This window comes from Struthio camelus, chromosome 18 (assembly GCF_040807025.1).
Source record: "Struthio camelus isolate bStrCam1 chromosome 18, bStrCam1.hap1, whole genome shotgun sequence".
NCBI lineage: Eukaryota > Metazoa > Chordata > Aves > Struthioniformes > Struthionidae > Struthio > Struthio camelus.
In genome coordinates this window covers 10,872,905-10,888,910 of record NC_090959.1, presented here as the reverse complement: position 1 = coordinate 10,888,910, position 16,006 = coordinate 10,872,905, and positions in this window count along the sequence as shown.

The window sequence follows — 16,006 nt, the reverse complement described above, 5'->3', positions numbered from 1 at the left end:
ATCAGTGTCATGACTTTCATCTGTTATTTGAAAGAGTCAACATTAATTTTTAAAAAAAGATTAAAAAAAAAAAAAAACTTGTAACAGCTGCATATTTTTGGCAGAGTTACGATGAGCATGAAAGAAAAAGAGGAATCAGCATCTCTCCTGCAAAAGCTGTTCTGTGATTCTACAAAAACCTTGGAAAAATAATTAAACAAGCCTTATTTTTTCATCTTCTGCAAAGACATGATTTTACCTTTGTGTAAGAGGAGGGGTGGGAAGTGATGAAGTAGCAACCCAGCTGAACAACGCTACCCTTTAGCTGTTTGGCCAGGCAGGGAGCATGCCATGCCACCGTGGTACGGGCAGCAGCACAAAAAACATATCAGAGCTCTCTTTCCTGGCCTTCCACTCACCTCCATAAAACCCTTCAGCACAACCCTTCTCTGTATGATTTGAGAATCAAACTTTTTACCATGTAAAAAGTTATAAGTGAGGAGTGAAAATGTTTTTAACCCCAAGACAGAAGTTAAAAAGCAAATTAGGAAAAATTTGCAGCTGTTTTTTTTTTTTTTTTCCTTCTGTTTGGCAATGTGAGAACTGGTTTTAGGTTACGTTGAACTGTCTTTTAAAACACATTCTGAAAGCACTAATATGACATGGGGTATCTTACAGGGTGCCTCTTCCGGTTAGTGGGCTGCGAGGAGCTAAAATCCAAAGCACAGCCACAGAGCACACTTACATTTTTAGGAGGGTGTTAATGTGGATGCGGCGAAATTGCATGCTCCAAATGGAGGGAGATGGCTGCCAGCCTGGCTGGTTGCCTGTGCAGCCTTTCCTCGCTTTTTCAGGCCGTGGCATGGTGAAAGACTGGGAGGTCGCCAGCGCCGTGTGCCAAAGCCCACCGGGATCCCTTTCTCGGGAGCAACATAGCAAATGTCAGCTTTACCACTTGTTTTCCTTCAGATCAGAAATTCTTAAAAACATTTTTGTGTGCATTTCCAGACTGAAAAATTAATTCAAAGGGACGCCATCAAGGTTCGCAAGCTCAGAATTTGATTTGGCTGTGCATGATTTGGAAAGCCCACGCGGTTCTTTACGTGTACGAGAGGACAAAGATTTTTCTCCAGGGAAAGTGTATCAAAGCTGTAGATCTGTCTTCACGAGTGATCCTGTTGTATCTGCCTGGTGTTCATACATAAGAGAGAGAAAGTAAATCAGAATGAAAACAAACTTCCTCTCCAAGCTTCCCAAATGAATGAGTTTGTTTAATTTAAAAAAAAAGGGGGGGGGAGGGGATTTTATAAACAGCGTACAACTCTTTGAATTAAAAAAAAAAAAAAAAAAAGAGTATTTGTCAGTGGATTATGGGGCACTTATTGACTCCTGCAATGGTTCCCACACTTCCCATGGTTACACTTAGGCAATATCTCTTCACATCTGCTTCATCCCCTCCAGATATAACTGACAAATCCTCCTGACATCCAGACTTTTACACTGTAATTAAGCATGCAGTGGACTTATCAATTATTCAGTCAATAATATGTAAGCTATGTATCCTCCTGCATCTATTTGCAGAACCTTCTTTTTTCCCCCCTTACTGTGACCTTGCTCAGGGAAATGAAAGAAAGTAAAGCTTTCGGGTTTTTTAGCTGCCCTTGCCCTCAGACACGTGTGTGCACAAACTTTATTAATAAAGTGTCACTTTTAGCCCAGAAAACATATACGATCTACATATTTTACTAAGAGAGAGACTGTGCCAGCCTTCAGCTGTGTATCAGTTTATCATAGAAATGGCCTTCACGAGATCACAGCTGAGCTTACTAAGGCCCTGTTCAGCGTGAGCAGTGCAGATGCTAAAGAGGAGGTGATCTGCTTTTGAACTGGAAAATGCCAGAGAGTCATCTACAAATAAAATTATCCCAAAAGCAGATGTTTCCGCTCCTCTGCCATCATTTCAGAAAGAAAAGTCATAGAAAGTTATTAAAACATTCAGACAATTCAGTTAAATAGACATATCTGTCATCTCTGAAATTTTCAAAAGGCAGTAAAAGCCATTTTTTCATAACATTTCTTACAGCTTTTCAGCCATTTCTAATATTTAAGCCTTTTTAGAAATAAAACATAAATATATCACAATAAAATATATCACCTGTCCATGTCTTAAGGGCAGCTAAACCTCGTACTTGTCCAGATTCTTAAGCTGTAGAGACAAATTACATAAAAATGAACCTTGAAACTTGCTCCTCATTTCAACAGAACTGTGCTTATTTTTTGCAAATCCTCCCAGAAAAGCTAAGAAAGCTATTTGCTGTAATGCAGGTACCTGATTAAGTCTTTACAACATTGAGGTCTCTGTCAACAGATAAATGCATAACTGCTTATCTGCTGAGGCATTTGACATCCTTAACTTCTGAAAATCAAGCTTATGTGGTCTCTCTGCCAGGGCATTAGAAATGGTCACTTTGTCATAGGGATGACAGAGCAGATACTTATTTTAAGATGCTGTGGAGTTGTGGAGTATGGGTAGCATTAACAAATCGAATGCCTTGCAGCACTTCAGATAAACAGCACAACTGCAAAAATATCTTTCTAAGTTTCGCCATATTTTCATCTCTTCGTATACAAGCCATTTCTCTTAAAGGTACTGACAGGTTGGCAAGCATCTTCTATATGCTGTTTATCAGGATCCGATCCATGGGATTTTATCTTGCATTGCAATAAAATATTTTACTCTCTAGGAGCAAAATAATACTCCAGAAGTGTTCAGAAACATTATGAATAAAAGCTGTGAAACACTGCAAGCTTAGTTGAAAAGTTCACTTTCGGTTAAAAAGTTATATTTCTATTTTTAATGATAATTGGAGTAGATTTAATTATAGTTTTTTCCTTTCTTCTCACTACCTTTTTTTTTTAATTCTACCACCAGAACAGGGGCTAAAAGAAACAATGTTTAAAAAAAAAAATTATTTTTTGAAAGAAGGAGTACTTTCCGAATAACTCCTGAAAAGAAGCTTCAGATTTAATTTCCTGATTTTGCTTTTGCGGTATCGCACGTTTATGGTTTTAACTCGATTTACAGCCAGGTCCTGCGGAAGTCTTTCTGAAAAATTTGAAGAAAGCTGGAAGCCCCGGGTGAGATTTCTGTGCGTTTACGTTTTCTTACAGCGGGCGCTCCAAACGCTCCCGTGGACTTCGACAGCGGCAGAAGGTGTTTGAGACGCGGCGGCGGCGGCGGCTGCGTTTCGCTCCGGCAAGGCGCGCCAGGCTGCTGCTCCTCCTCCCGCGCTGGTGCGCGAGTGCGGAGCGCGGCGGGGGCGCGCGGCGGGGGCGCGCAGGCGGCGGCGCGGCCGGGGAGCTGTCCAGCAGCAGCAGCGGCGGCGGCGGCCGCGCCGGCTTCCCGGCGGCGCCCCGCAGCCCCCCGGCGCCGAGCCTGCTGCTGCTTTGCGCCAGCTGAGAACCGGGGCTCGTTTATTTCCATCTCCAGCAAACTTTACAGAATCGCATCAGCCTCACCAGATCTGCCTACATAAAGGAAATGTTTGCCCCCCTTTTTTTTTTTGTTGGTGTGATGAGTCACTTTTCTTTTCTATGAGCGTAAACACACCTGCAGACACAGACATGTACACCCTCAGTGCCTGTTCCGAACAAACATACTGCGTCCTAGGATGTGGCAGCATGATGCTACTCACCTCGGCTGACAAGTGGGTGGATGCTTCAAATCATTCCTGAAAAGCAAGTGTTCGCTTGCATGGGCCACCACGGGAAAGATGGTTGTTTCCCGTTCTGTAAAACTCTGAGTAATTGTATCATTGTTTTTTTTCAAGGCTTCATTCTCTCACATATATATAATGAGTACCTGAAGAAGTTATCTTTAATCTTTTGCTGTAGGGCTTTCTCCATTATCTTTTTTATCCCCCAGAAACCATCTTAGGTTTTAGGAACCTTTCACCTTCTGCTGGTAAGTAGTTAAGCATAAGACACAACTGCTCCACTTGTCAGGACTTATAAGGACAATCATATATGATGGATCAACTATTTGTCCATAATTCAGCAAAATACTGAGACACGTGCCAAAATTTAAACACATATGTTCTCCTGGGGTTACTTATATGCTTAAAGTTGGGCACACGCTTAAGCAGTTTGTGGGATCAAGGCCTAAAGAGTTATGTTATTTCTCAGTATAAATTATACTTTTAATGCTCATTCTAGAGCACCATGGTAAAATAAATCTTTGTCTTAGCTACTTAGTACTAATGAAAAACATTATTATTGGTATTTTTCCTATAGCAATTCACTTAAAGAGAAATGTTGTACAATTACAGAGAATGGCTAACCGTGCTTCTTGATCAACCTGATAATTAATAGGAATAGAAGAAAAAGCCCTGTATTTCTGAGTGCCGATCAGGCAGCAAAGGCACTCCAAACATCTGAAGAAAAAACAGTTTGTTAATTGCTGTCTAGACAGTTTATTGCTGCAATAAGATCAAAACACAGAATACTGAGGTTTGTGGTATGAATCATGCAGACTAAACAATTGTTTTATTGCATTTACAGAGCACTTGATTTATAACACAGTCAGCTTGGTAATAAAATTCCTCCATTGTATATCCTGAATAATTTCACTCCTTTCTGCATCTTCCTGTTTTATTTCGATATCAAGATGTTTTAAAATGTGTGCACAGGGGTGGGGGTGGGGGGTTCTGTCACATATAAATAAAGTTACTTGTCTTGGATCTCTGTTATATCTTCCCTAAGCGTATAACATCAGCTGAGTCTTGATCAGCTGATGGTAATATGGATACAACGAGGAGCAGATTTGTTGAGATTTGGTCTGCAGTCAGTATGCTGGAGGAAAAGTAACCCCATGTCCCATCGCAGTAGGTTTCGTTCCACTGCACGCTGAACCAAAAGAGGTCAATCAGGCAAGTGACATTTTTTTAACTTTATTATTCTGTAATTTTTTTTACTGAGAATGGTTCCTCTGTCCTATCCTGTGAACATACCCAGAAGAGGCTTAAGGGGAATTTTCTGGGGCTGCTGGAAAATCTTCTTGCCTTTACCTCGTTCTCAAGGGGGATAAGTGAATTGTTGCCTGAGTCTGAGTCTGCCCAACGTGCCAACTTCCTCTGTGACCAGAAAGATATTGCTGCCTGTGGCTTTTATGTAAGATAACTTTGTATTTCTGTCATTTCTTATTTTCAACCAATTGTGATCATTTCAATGTCCACGGAGAGCAAAGAAATAACGGATCAGAACGTAGCGCTGCAGCAAAATCAAACTGAAACCAAAAGCCTGGAAACTCAAATTCCACAAATTAGACTCTGAAATCACTCCCATTGAGTTTGATGGAAATGTCGCTATTGATTGCTTTGAGTTAAGGTTGCACCCACAAATATAGCAACATACATACATCCGCAGTTGGCTTGACTCCCACTAGTAAAAGCCGATATTCCCGATGGTCAAATTAAATTATTCTCCAAATAGCACTAGGCCTATGTCAAGACTCTTCCATTCACAGAGGTGCTGTATGCATACTTCATTATCTCCCGGTACAAACTGCCCTCTGAAAAATGACAGCAATGCTCTGGTACAAATTTTAACTCCTGTGGCCCAAGGATCACAGTGATTAGAAACCAGTCTTGATTCTTTAAAATCTCCAGGTATTGAATTGCCTTTCTGCTTTGTAGTTCCTCTTGCAGCTTTGTAGGAAGATGGTGTGGCTCCATTTGAAGCCACATCTGGATCTCAAGCTGCCATCTGACCTAGGGAAGCCTTCCTGAATTTCCTCAGCATGTGAAGAGCAGAGTTTGTGGGGAGCAGATGGTCCCCGAGACACGCACAGGACAGTGCACGGCAGAGGAGCAGCATCAAAGGAAGCAAGGGCCCTGGGAAAAGGTAAGCCTCTAAACAGCAACCTGGACAGTGTCTGTTTTGCAGCTGATCTTACAGGAAGGCAGAGCGTCAGCTGGCACACTTTGAGAAAAGACCTACAAGTTCTTGGACACCCAGACAAACTTGGAGAAGAATCCATTAATGAAAGGAAAGTCTTTTGGGTAGATATTATGTTTCCCAAAATACCACCTCCACTGTCCTCAATTCAAGAATTTCTTCTCCAAATGATGCAGAAACAAACGCAAGCAGAGAACAGAGAAATTGCCTTTATAAATAGCTAATTTATTTCAAAAATAAGTAGTGATAGTCTTGGATAAAAGCGAACACTTAAAGCCTCCATGACAGGGCCGGGCAAGGCAGGCAAAGGGGATTTCTAACAGCATAAATCAATGCCTTGCAGAGAGATGCTGTAAAGAATACCTGAGATATAAATAGAATTCAGTAATCTTGTAATTGATCACTTAGAGATTTTCATGAATAAAATGGTAAAGTAAATCTATAACATTAATGTCAATAATGTGGAACTACAGTTTCCAGTTTTGAGAGTCCAGATAGATAAATTGTTTGGTTGCTTTCTTTGGGTTAGAATGAGAGAGTCTGTTACTGTCTAAGAGGATTTGGCATTAAATTAGCTTGTAGGCATAGCAGCAAAAGCTCTTTTCAGAGTTCAGCTGCTGTGCAGGTGGTTTTTCAAGCAGGTAAATACTTCTAGAAAGGGTGCCTTGTTTCCTGGTCGTAGGAGACTACTCTGTGCCTTTCAAGAGATGTTGCTACCAGAGCTTTCTGATACCAATTCAGGCAGTCCTCTCCTCTGGATCTCTAATGCTTCACACGTAACAGTGTCAATCACCAGCACCTTATGCAAACTTTGAAGCATAGTTCCTGCATATCTAGCCCAAAATGCTCGGAGTCCATCCCTTACCTCAGAGGACCTGCTGAACCCACCCTACCAGGGCTGGCGAGAAGGCACTGACGTTTCAGACAGTCTATTTTTGTGACAAACTTCTGGAGACAATGATAGAAATTTTTTTTTCCACTTTCCAGCTGAGTTTTGGCTTACTGTTCCCTGACGGCCTTGAGTGTGTTATTCCAGAAAATTACTTCCCTCACACCTGCTGGGAGTGTGAATCCAGCCAGAAGGGGACGGAGCAGACACACCGGATGCCTTCTCCGGTCCAAGACGCTCCTCAGTACAAAAGAGCAGAGGAATTTATGGTGGGAGAAGGCAGAGTGAGAGAAGGATGAGTCTAGGGAAAGGCACCAAAATGTTGTAGATACTGCAAGCAACAAATGCAGGTGCTGAAAGGCATTATGGACCACAGACCTGGGGGGTGATAGCTCAACAACCTGTAGTCCTAGACTGACAGCTCTGGCTCCTCCAGCACAGGACCTTCTCTCGCAGCAGTCCAACGTAAGCTGCTGCGAGCACGCATACTCGGGGGCAGCCAGCCCTTCACACTTTCTTTTACATGGCTTTAAATGCTGTTGGAAGTATTTCTGTTGTTTATGGCTGCTCAATAAAGTTTTATCTTGTGAAAGTCATGATTTATTCACTCCATCTTGCCAAACAGACATGTGCGCTCTCCCACATCAGCACCCCTTTACCAGATTCATAAAACGTGTTAACAATTCATTTAAAATTCATATACAAGCCATGTACAGCTCCTTCACAAAGCTGTAGCCAGTAATATAAAGCAGCACGTGCCCTGACATATGGTACACTATCAATGCATGCTCTTAAGGTCTCCCTGAGCTGTAAGTACCTCAGCGCACTTTTGCAATTGCTCTCCTGTCTAGCCAGATTTAGAGAAACACTGGTCAAGAGTTTATCTCCAGCCCTTCAGTTCACCAATTGCTTGCTTAGCAGGAGGCTTTCACCTGCCCAGACAAGAGGCAGCTTTTTTTCTGGCCTATGCGTGGCTTATGCAAGCTAAAAGGTAAAGTGAGAATCAAAATGGGGATTTTGATCCCTCTGGGAAAACTGTCTTTGCCGGTAGCTCCTCCAGTAGTCCTCAGTCTGAAAGGCACAATCCTCATATGGCTTCGGTGACCTTTTACTAATGGCTTTGAAATATCTCTGATTATAGCCGTTGCCTGTATATTCGGTTTTACTGTAGCTTACCTACTCACAGCACTAATATTTTCATTTTCCAGTAGAAAAGACTCCTGGCTCTGAACCTGACCCCAAAACATCGTGCCTCTAGGCTCCTCATAGCAAGGTGCCCTGCTTTCAGTCTGGGCCAGAAAAAGAGAAGATTGTGGGAATCTGACCTCGGACTCCGCTATCCTCCGGTTTCTCGCAACGTGCGCGCAACCCTCAGTATGATGACAAAATGCAAGGATGCTGGGATGTCTGTGTGTGCTCTTTCCTTCTTTCCCTATTTTAACAGTACATGCACTAGGAAAGGCAGGCCACGGTTTGCACCTCCTAAGGGGGAAAATATTGGCGGCTTTGTGCTGGTAATGTTTCTGAGTGTGGACAGGGCCCGAGTAAGCGCTTCAGACCCTGAGTAGCCTTCAAAGAGCACCCAGCTGGGCTCTCTGCTCTCTGTGGAGCTGGAAAGAGCCCTTGCTGCATTCCTCACAATGTTGCTACACACATTTGTGCAATATTTGGCTTATTTGTGCAACATAATTAATGAAACACGTCTCATTGGCACCAGCATCCCTAGGGACCCGAAAGCAAATGGGAGCCTTTGAAGCCTTAAAGGGTCTTAAAAGCAGAAAATATTTACAGTAAGTTTATTAAACTAAGTTTTACTGGTAATAAATTAGCAGCCCATAGATGTGCCCTTTTCTTGGGGATCTGATATAATCTTTTAGAAAATACAGGAACGACTTGCAATTTTCATAGCACCTTTCGATCTCTGGATTCAAAAGCTACCGATATGCTTTGTTACCAAGACGTATCCCTTCCTGAGGCAAGGACTCTGCAGAGCCAGCACTGAGTCAGAAGGACTTCTGTTCATATGCAGTCCTCAGCCTTATACTTTGCCTAGAGGAGCAAGTGCGCAAAACCTCACACATAACACTGTGGCGTTACTCCTTTTCCTGTAGCCACTGATCCATGACGCTGGAAGTATTTTAAAGACATTGACCCAGAGTCTCAGTAACTGAGCTGCCGGGTGGCTGATATGTCCATTCCCTTGCTACATCTGCAGTGTAGGTTATGTGATCTTACCGGGCTGTTTCAAAACCGCAAAACGCCGGGGGGTGTTTGCAGATTTGCACATCTCTTACACTGTTTCATTGTATGGTAAATTATATTGGAGCCTCTCCTGAGCTCATTGACAAAAGCCCATTGTTCCATGTGTTATATATCCCGCATGCTCTGCCCTGGGACTATACTTGTGTCGTGAAAGTGTTGGAGCGTTTGCATGAGACCTGCTTTCTGGTATTTCTGTTTGGCCTTTTAATGACAATTGTGCAGGTGCACGGCTAAAAATAACGAATCTTTTTCGAACCTATGAAGTTGTTCTAAAATTTAGGTAGATCAGTTGTCATTCCTAGCACAGCCTGATGGAGCAGTGACTTCAAAGTTGTTGCTAGATGACTTATTACTCGGTTTTATTTGTTAAGAGTACGAGTGAGTATCTTTCCATTAAACAGGGGGACTGGGCAGGGAAGAACTCGTTTAGGACAGTGGTCTGTAAATCATTTCAAAAGATTCAGTCCTGGGCACTTGCGCAATTGCACTAGGGTATATTTTCAGATTTTAATAAGCTCATGATTTCAGTGTAAATGCTGTTTTAAGCTAATAAATGATTAAGTTGTTTTGCAGGATCAAGTCTTGTATGCCAGCAAGTATGTTCCTTCGACGTGATCTGCTAACCACTCAAAAGGGCCGAAATCGATGACCTGAACCATGGCATCTGCAACCATGGTTTCATGACAGAAAGGCTTTTTTACTGGCATAAAGTGTTCTTGCCCCATTATACCCAGCTGCCACCCTGAGCTGGCCCTCCACCTCTTTTTTTCTCTTATTTTTAAGCTGGATCAGCCCCCTAAACTGGATCACGGAGTGGTTTTCCGAGTAGATGAACCAGCACAGAAAAGATTGTAGTGCAGGGAAGAGAAAAAGTGGAGGGAGGACCAGCTTATTGGAAACCACTATTGCCTCCAAAGTCTCCGTAACATGAAACCGCAGATAAGGTTAGTCATAGCCCGCGACGTGCAGCTGACGAATGACCCCATGGGAGAATAGCTTCCCGGCACGATTGTGCAAGGGGCTGATACTGTGTCTTCCTAAATCCTGCAGGGCTGCAGCTTATTTGTACAACAAACAAGAGCTGATTAGAGTTTGCCACGCAGAATTGGGCCTCTCTAATGTCATTCGGCTGCATACGTACTTCATTGCAAAGAAAACATGGTTACAACTTGTGCTATGTTCTTTCACCAGGGGATATTACATTAGTGTTAAACGTTCGTTTGACTTCCGTGTGTTAATAGAAGTGCATTGGGCAGGATCCTGAAAAAATGCAAATCAGAAGTGACTCATCTAAAATATTCAGATGGGAATGGGATCAGGGTCGAGCCACTTGTCCTAGTTTCTGTCACACAAACACTAACCCTTTATAAATCATTAATTTCCAGACTGTTTATTATCCAGGGGAAGTAACAAAACAGTAGTATCACGTAACACATCCTAAGAATGCCTTGTTCATTTTAAGAGCAAATAAAACTAAATAGCACCAAGTTGTTAGTGATGTAGCCTATGAGACCAAGCAGAAGCACAAAAAGGGGAACTTAATCAGGCTGGGGCCACAAAATAAACAAGGGAACGGGTGGGAAAAAAAAAAAGGATTGGACGAGAGCACCGGTCGCTCCCTTCACATAGGTGCTCTTTGTTTGCTATCGCATGGAAAGCGTCTCGGCTCACTCCGTGGCAGCGCTTTCAGGGGGATGCTCCGGCGGTGTTATTGCATTGCGAATGATTTCCCCAGCTGCCGTTCCCCTTGCTCACCCTTCTCACAGGCATAATTTAACACCTATCCACAGGCAGGGGAGAGAGCAGAGCCACCGTTTCAAAAAATAAGCTTCACAGTTCATTATTCCCAACAAGAAAACAAACTTTTGGCTGCTTCATAAACAAGGGCCCTCTTCTAACGCGTTTGTCATATGTTTTCCGAGAGCCTTCTGTGATGAGGCAATGGCATTAAATCGGACCTGAAGGTGACGCAGAGGAAGAATAAGAACGACGCTGAGCTTTGCTACAGCTTCCGGGACGTTCGGGGCCCCCCTTCCAGCGGTGCCGCCGGCTGCAGAGGCGCAGGGCAGGTGTCCTCGCGGCACCTCCCTTCCGGCAGGGCGTCCCAGCCTTTGCGCCCAAGCGCAGACTCCGCTAAGGCACAAAGAGCAAAAGCCTGCAATTTGTTTGAAAATGTAATGACAGCGTTGCAAGACAGCGAGGCTTAGGTAAAATAGGATGAAATTCTAATTTATTTTTGTAATATTTAAATGGGTCGCGCTGACAGCTGGGAAATTTACAGTTATTTGTTGCCCACAGTTTTGCTAGTACAGCGATGCCAGAAGCAGGGCTGTGTCAGTGCTGTCAGACCTCCCGAGCACAGACCGTATTGGCTTTTTGTCAGTTTAGCTTAGATCAGTTCCTAGTTTGCACTAGTAAAAAGTCCTTTTTTTAGCCAATATCACTGAGTCGTTCCTGAGCAAGCTTTTTCGCTAGTATTATTTGTCAATCAAGTATTGTATATCTAACAGTGATGTTAGCAAAGCTGGAATCCAGGCCTGACAGATGATTTGGGTCCATATGTTATTTATTTTAATCTCCTTAGGTTCCAAAATGCTATATATTTATGGTTACTCTTTAAAGTTATTGTTAGTCACAAAATATTAGAAACCGTTTCATCTGTACAAATGCATAATTAATTTAATCTTTACCATATTTTTTTTTACATCACACAGGAAACATCCTAGTCTGATGAATACCATGGACATATAATTAGTACTTTACACAGTAAACTAGATTATAACTTACACTGTCCACTGTGGCTCCAAAAACCCTTACAGATTTTAATTCAATTGCTGCACTTTATCTAGATGAAAGCATTTGAATTCAATTATTATTATTCAGTGTGCGTTTGTGCCCTTATATAGGTTAGATGTGGTAGTAGTTTTAAAACAGAAGTTTAGTGGAAGTCTCACATTAGGTATTTTGATCTATATTTAGGCATCTACCAGATTTTAAATGCTGAACATCTGATTTTTCCAGCCGAGGTTTGACTAAGTCAGGGCTGAATAAGACTCGAGACTGGAAGGTAAAAATAAGTCAGTTCTGAGGCATTTCTGAATTTCAGTGCGAATTAGGCACCTGACTCACTTTGACACTCTTGAAAGTCCTGCTATATGCCTATCTGTACCTTTTAAAGGCCTAAATGCCTTAAAAAACATGGCTGAACACTTTGGATACATGCTTAACAGTAAAGCCCTATACAGTTTCCTCTCTCTCTTTGATTTGTTCTTTCCCCTGGCTCAGAAAGTTTTAGATATTTTTGGGACCGAGGCTTCTCTTGAAGTGAGTCTGCCCTTTTTAATTTTAGCTGAAGAGATGTTAGATGCGTTAATGTATTTTAAGATATTTTTAAAAATGGGCTCCTTGAATTAGCCACGCGCTTCTATATTTAGGCATCTCGCAGAGAGAAGGGGACAGATCTGCCGCGGTTCGGTGTCGCGCTCCGCTCGGCCGCCGCTCCGCGGGGCGCGCAGCCGCTGCTGCTGGGGGAAGCAGGGGCAGCCCATTTATTCTCCTATTACAGGCCATCCCTGTGTTTATACCATTTTGTTTAGCTTACTCCTAATGCACATCCTAAGACGTACCTCTAATACACATCCTAAGACATGTTTATGAAAATTCTTTATAAGCAAAATATTTTACTTCCATCGAGTCAGTTCAGATACAGAACAGCCTTGTCGCTATGGGCCAGTTCAGCCACACTCTTGCTCTCGCCCTGTGCATCTTTTATTTAAAAAATTCTGCCTTCAGGCCACCCACATTACCACGGCGAGACCCAATAATTGTAACACATGGATTCGCAGCCGATCGCGTTTTGCTCTTGCTAACATGCTTGCAGGCTGTGATTATTCTTCAGAAGATTAAATACGATGTAGGGCTGCAGAAGGTAAGTTGCTAGCTGCAGAACCAACAACTGGATTTTGGATTTGTTTTTGTTTTTAATTTCCTAAATGCTTATTTAGAGCAGATACTGAATCCCTTTAGGAAGCACACATTCCCTAGATGTGATCCTCCACTGTCCACTAGTTTTGAAATCTGTTACATCAAATGGGCTCAAATCAATGGCATCACCAAACGGGCTAAGCATAAAAACCATGCCTTGAACTTAAAAAGATTTTGAATGCTTACAGAGCCCATTGACTGAGTTTCTGGGTGCTCAGCACTTCTGAAAACCAGGCAAGAAGCTTTTAAAGATTAAACAATAGCCCAACTCCAGCAGGAAGTAAGATCATTTAAAATTTGAAGAGAGACACATAAAAAGGGGACATGACATTCAAGAGATATTTTATTATATTAGACAGCAAATTCATAGGAAATGCTTTTTCTGCAAAGTGATTTATTAGGCTGTGGGACTCGCAGGCCACCAAGAACAAGGATTTAAAAAGTTTCATGCACAGACTGGATGACAGAGCTATCTTTGTTTAACTGCTATTGCTAATAGCATTTTTGCAAGGGTGGTTTAATCTCAGGCTTCAGGGTTTGATCTACACTCTGATATTCAGATCAAGATGAAACCTGATGTGGTGGCCGATTGTCCTGCATCAGCTTAAAGCAAAGTCTTTCACACTGGTTTTCCTGAGCGTTTACTGATGTCCAGTGTCAAAAATAGTTATTTCATTACAAAGAATCCTCCCCCCCCAACAAGGTTTAGTCCCACTTAGTAATTTTTGTAATCCTAAAATCAGGTTTTGGTGGTCAGGCACTGCAAAGAGTGTGCAAGCACCCTGCAGAGGGATTCAGTCTCTGGAAGACAGAGATGATGAACCCCGAGTACAACAGCGTCCAGCTCCTCAGATAGAAAGGATTTTTCCCCACACCCTGGCGTCTCTCCACGGAGCCGTGCTGCACCTGGGCCTGATCCCACACGCTCTGATCTCGGTGTCATCCGAACTGAGGTGGGCGCAGCTTGCCGTGCCGCTGAACCCAGCCTTCTCCTGCATTATTTATGTTTACTCTGTTCTGAAAAAAAAAAAAGTAAAAATGTTTTACGTGCTTTTTAAACTCATAAATACAATGAATCAAAGGCAATTTGGCAAATCCGTTTTATGGCTAGAGGCCCACCTTGGATCTGCACACTTAGTTAAACTCAGTCTTGCTGAGGCATCTTTCTACCACCAAAGAATCTGTGCCAATAGATCACGGTGACATGCCGTTCTTCGTGAGCATTAGAAGGCATGTTTCTTTTTATTTGGCCATTACTTTACTTCCTGCCATCTATCTTCCTTGATATTTCTTTTCCCTATTTTCAATATCTCTTAGAATTTGTCTCCCTGCACTCTGTTTACCCTCTGTGACCATCAGACTAAAACCAGATAGAGACCGAGGCTCATATTCTCATCAGGCTGAAATCTGATTTCCTGTGTCTTTTTTATTCATGTATCACTGATAGTGCCTGGAAAACTGAATATGCACTGGGTTTGGATGAAAAAAATTCACATAAGAGTGAGACAAACCCAGCATTATGCAGCACAGGTATCCCAAAAAATCAGATATTAGCTCCAGTTTCCCCAAAAGCTCCAAAATTATTTTAAAGTCCTCTGAGATTTATATATATGTATATATATGCATATATATATATGTATATTTATGTGAAATGTTTTATTTACTTTCTGTGGTTTTGTGACTTTAGAGTGAACCCTATGGAGGCCCCACGTTTCCAAGCTTTTCTTTGTGACCAAGTGTTTTAAGATTACTTTACATCTCTGTTGAAGAAAAGCTTCTCATACAATCATTTGTTTCTCTAGGAACTTCAGCTCTAAATGAAACATCAAATATCGTGGGAGTTAGTAACCTGAACCTGAGCAGAATAGTTCCTATCAAGAAACTGCTTGATACAAAAATATGAGTGCTCTGAATAGCGGTCATTCATTTTCAGAAGTGCTGTCAGCTGGCCATACAATAGTAGAATCCCAAAATCAGGGAAGTTTGCTAAATACCTCCTTAAACTAGCACTAACGAATTTTTTTTTCTCTTTGCTTATGGATGTATGGATGGAATTTCCGTAACACTTAGCAGATGGCACATAATTACAGGTAAGGTTTGATTAAACAAAATCACTGTTTCTTAAATAAAGGCTGAAAGCAGGGGGCAACGTAGAAGAAGAGTGAGTGGGCCATTACAGTTACGGGGCCAGAGCCTCAGCTGTTGCATGTTACACAGGCGCTGCTGGAGCTCATTTATACCCACCACCACGCCAAAGGCAGTTCCTGCCTCAGGGATGAGCGAAAGGCTTGTGAGACACACGTGGGAAAAGGTGTTACTCTACAGCTACCAAGTAACCTCCTAATGGAAGAGCTGGAGATCTCATTCCTTAAGGTCTATGAAGACTAAACAGGTGAATTTACTGATGACTTTTTGCTCCTCTCTTGTGTTAGCAGTGTGGTTTGGCTAGATAGAGCAGGGTTTTAAAAAAATAAAAACAAAACCTTTGGCCATATGATTCAACTTGAGGTAAATTCACCCTGGCCCAGGAAACTGTGTCCTGGCTGCTCATTCAGAGCACTTCTTCCTGAGATGGTTGTTTGTTTGTGTACAGCTGCCCCAGGCGATAGCATCAAAATTGCTCGCTCGCACTGAAGCAACTCCAGCTGTACAGGCAGGGCCTGAAATAATTTAGAATGAGATTAACACAGAGCTGTTGGTACTGGCTATTCCACTGCAGGTTTATACCCCAACTGATCTAAACTAAGACCCCTTTATATACAGCCCTGTTGATGAATTAAAAATTTAGAGGAACAAAGCTGGAGCAGGAGGGAGAAATTGCTAGTGCTTATATTTGCACTGTACATCTGAAACCTCCCCGCCTGCTCGAAGGGTTACTGAATGCACAGACTGAACTTCAGAGTGGCTGGTAAGTATGTAATCGCAGACTGATTTACC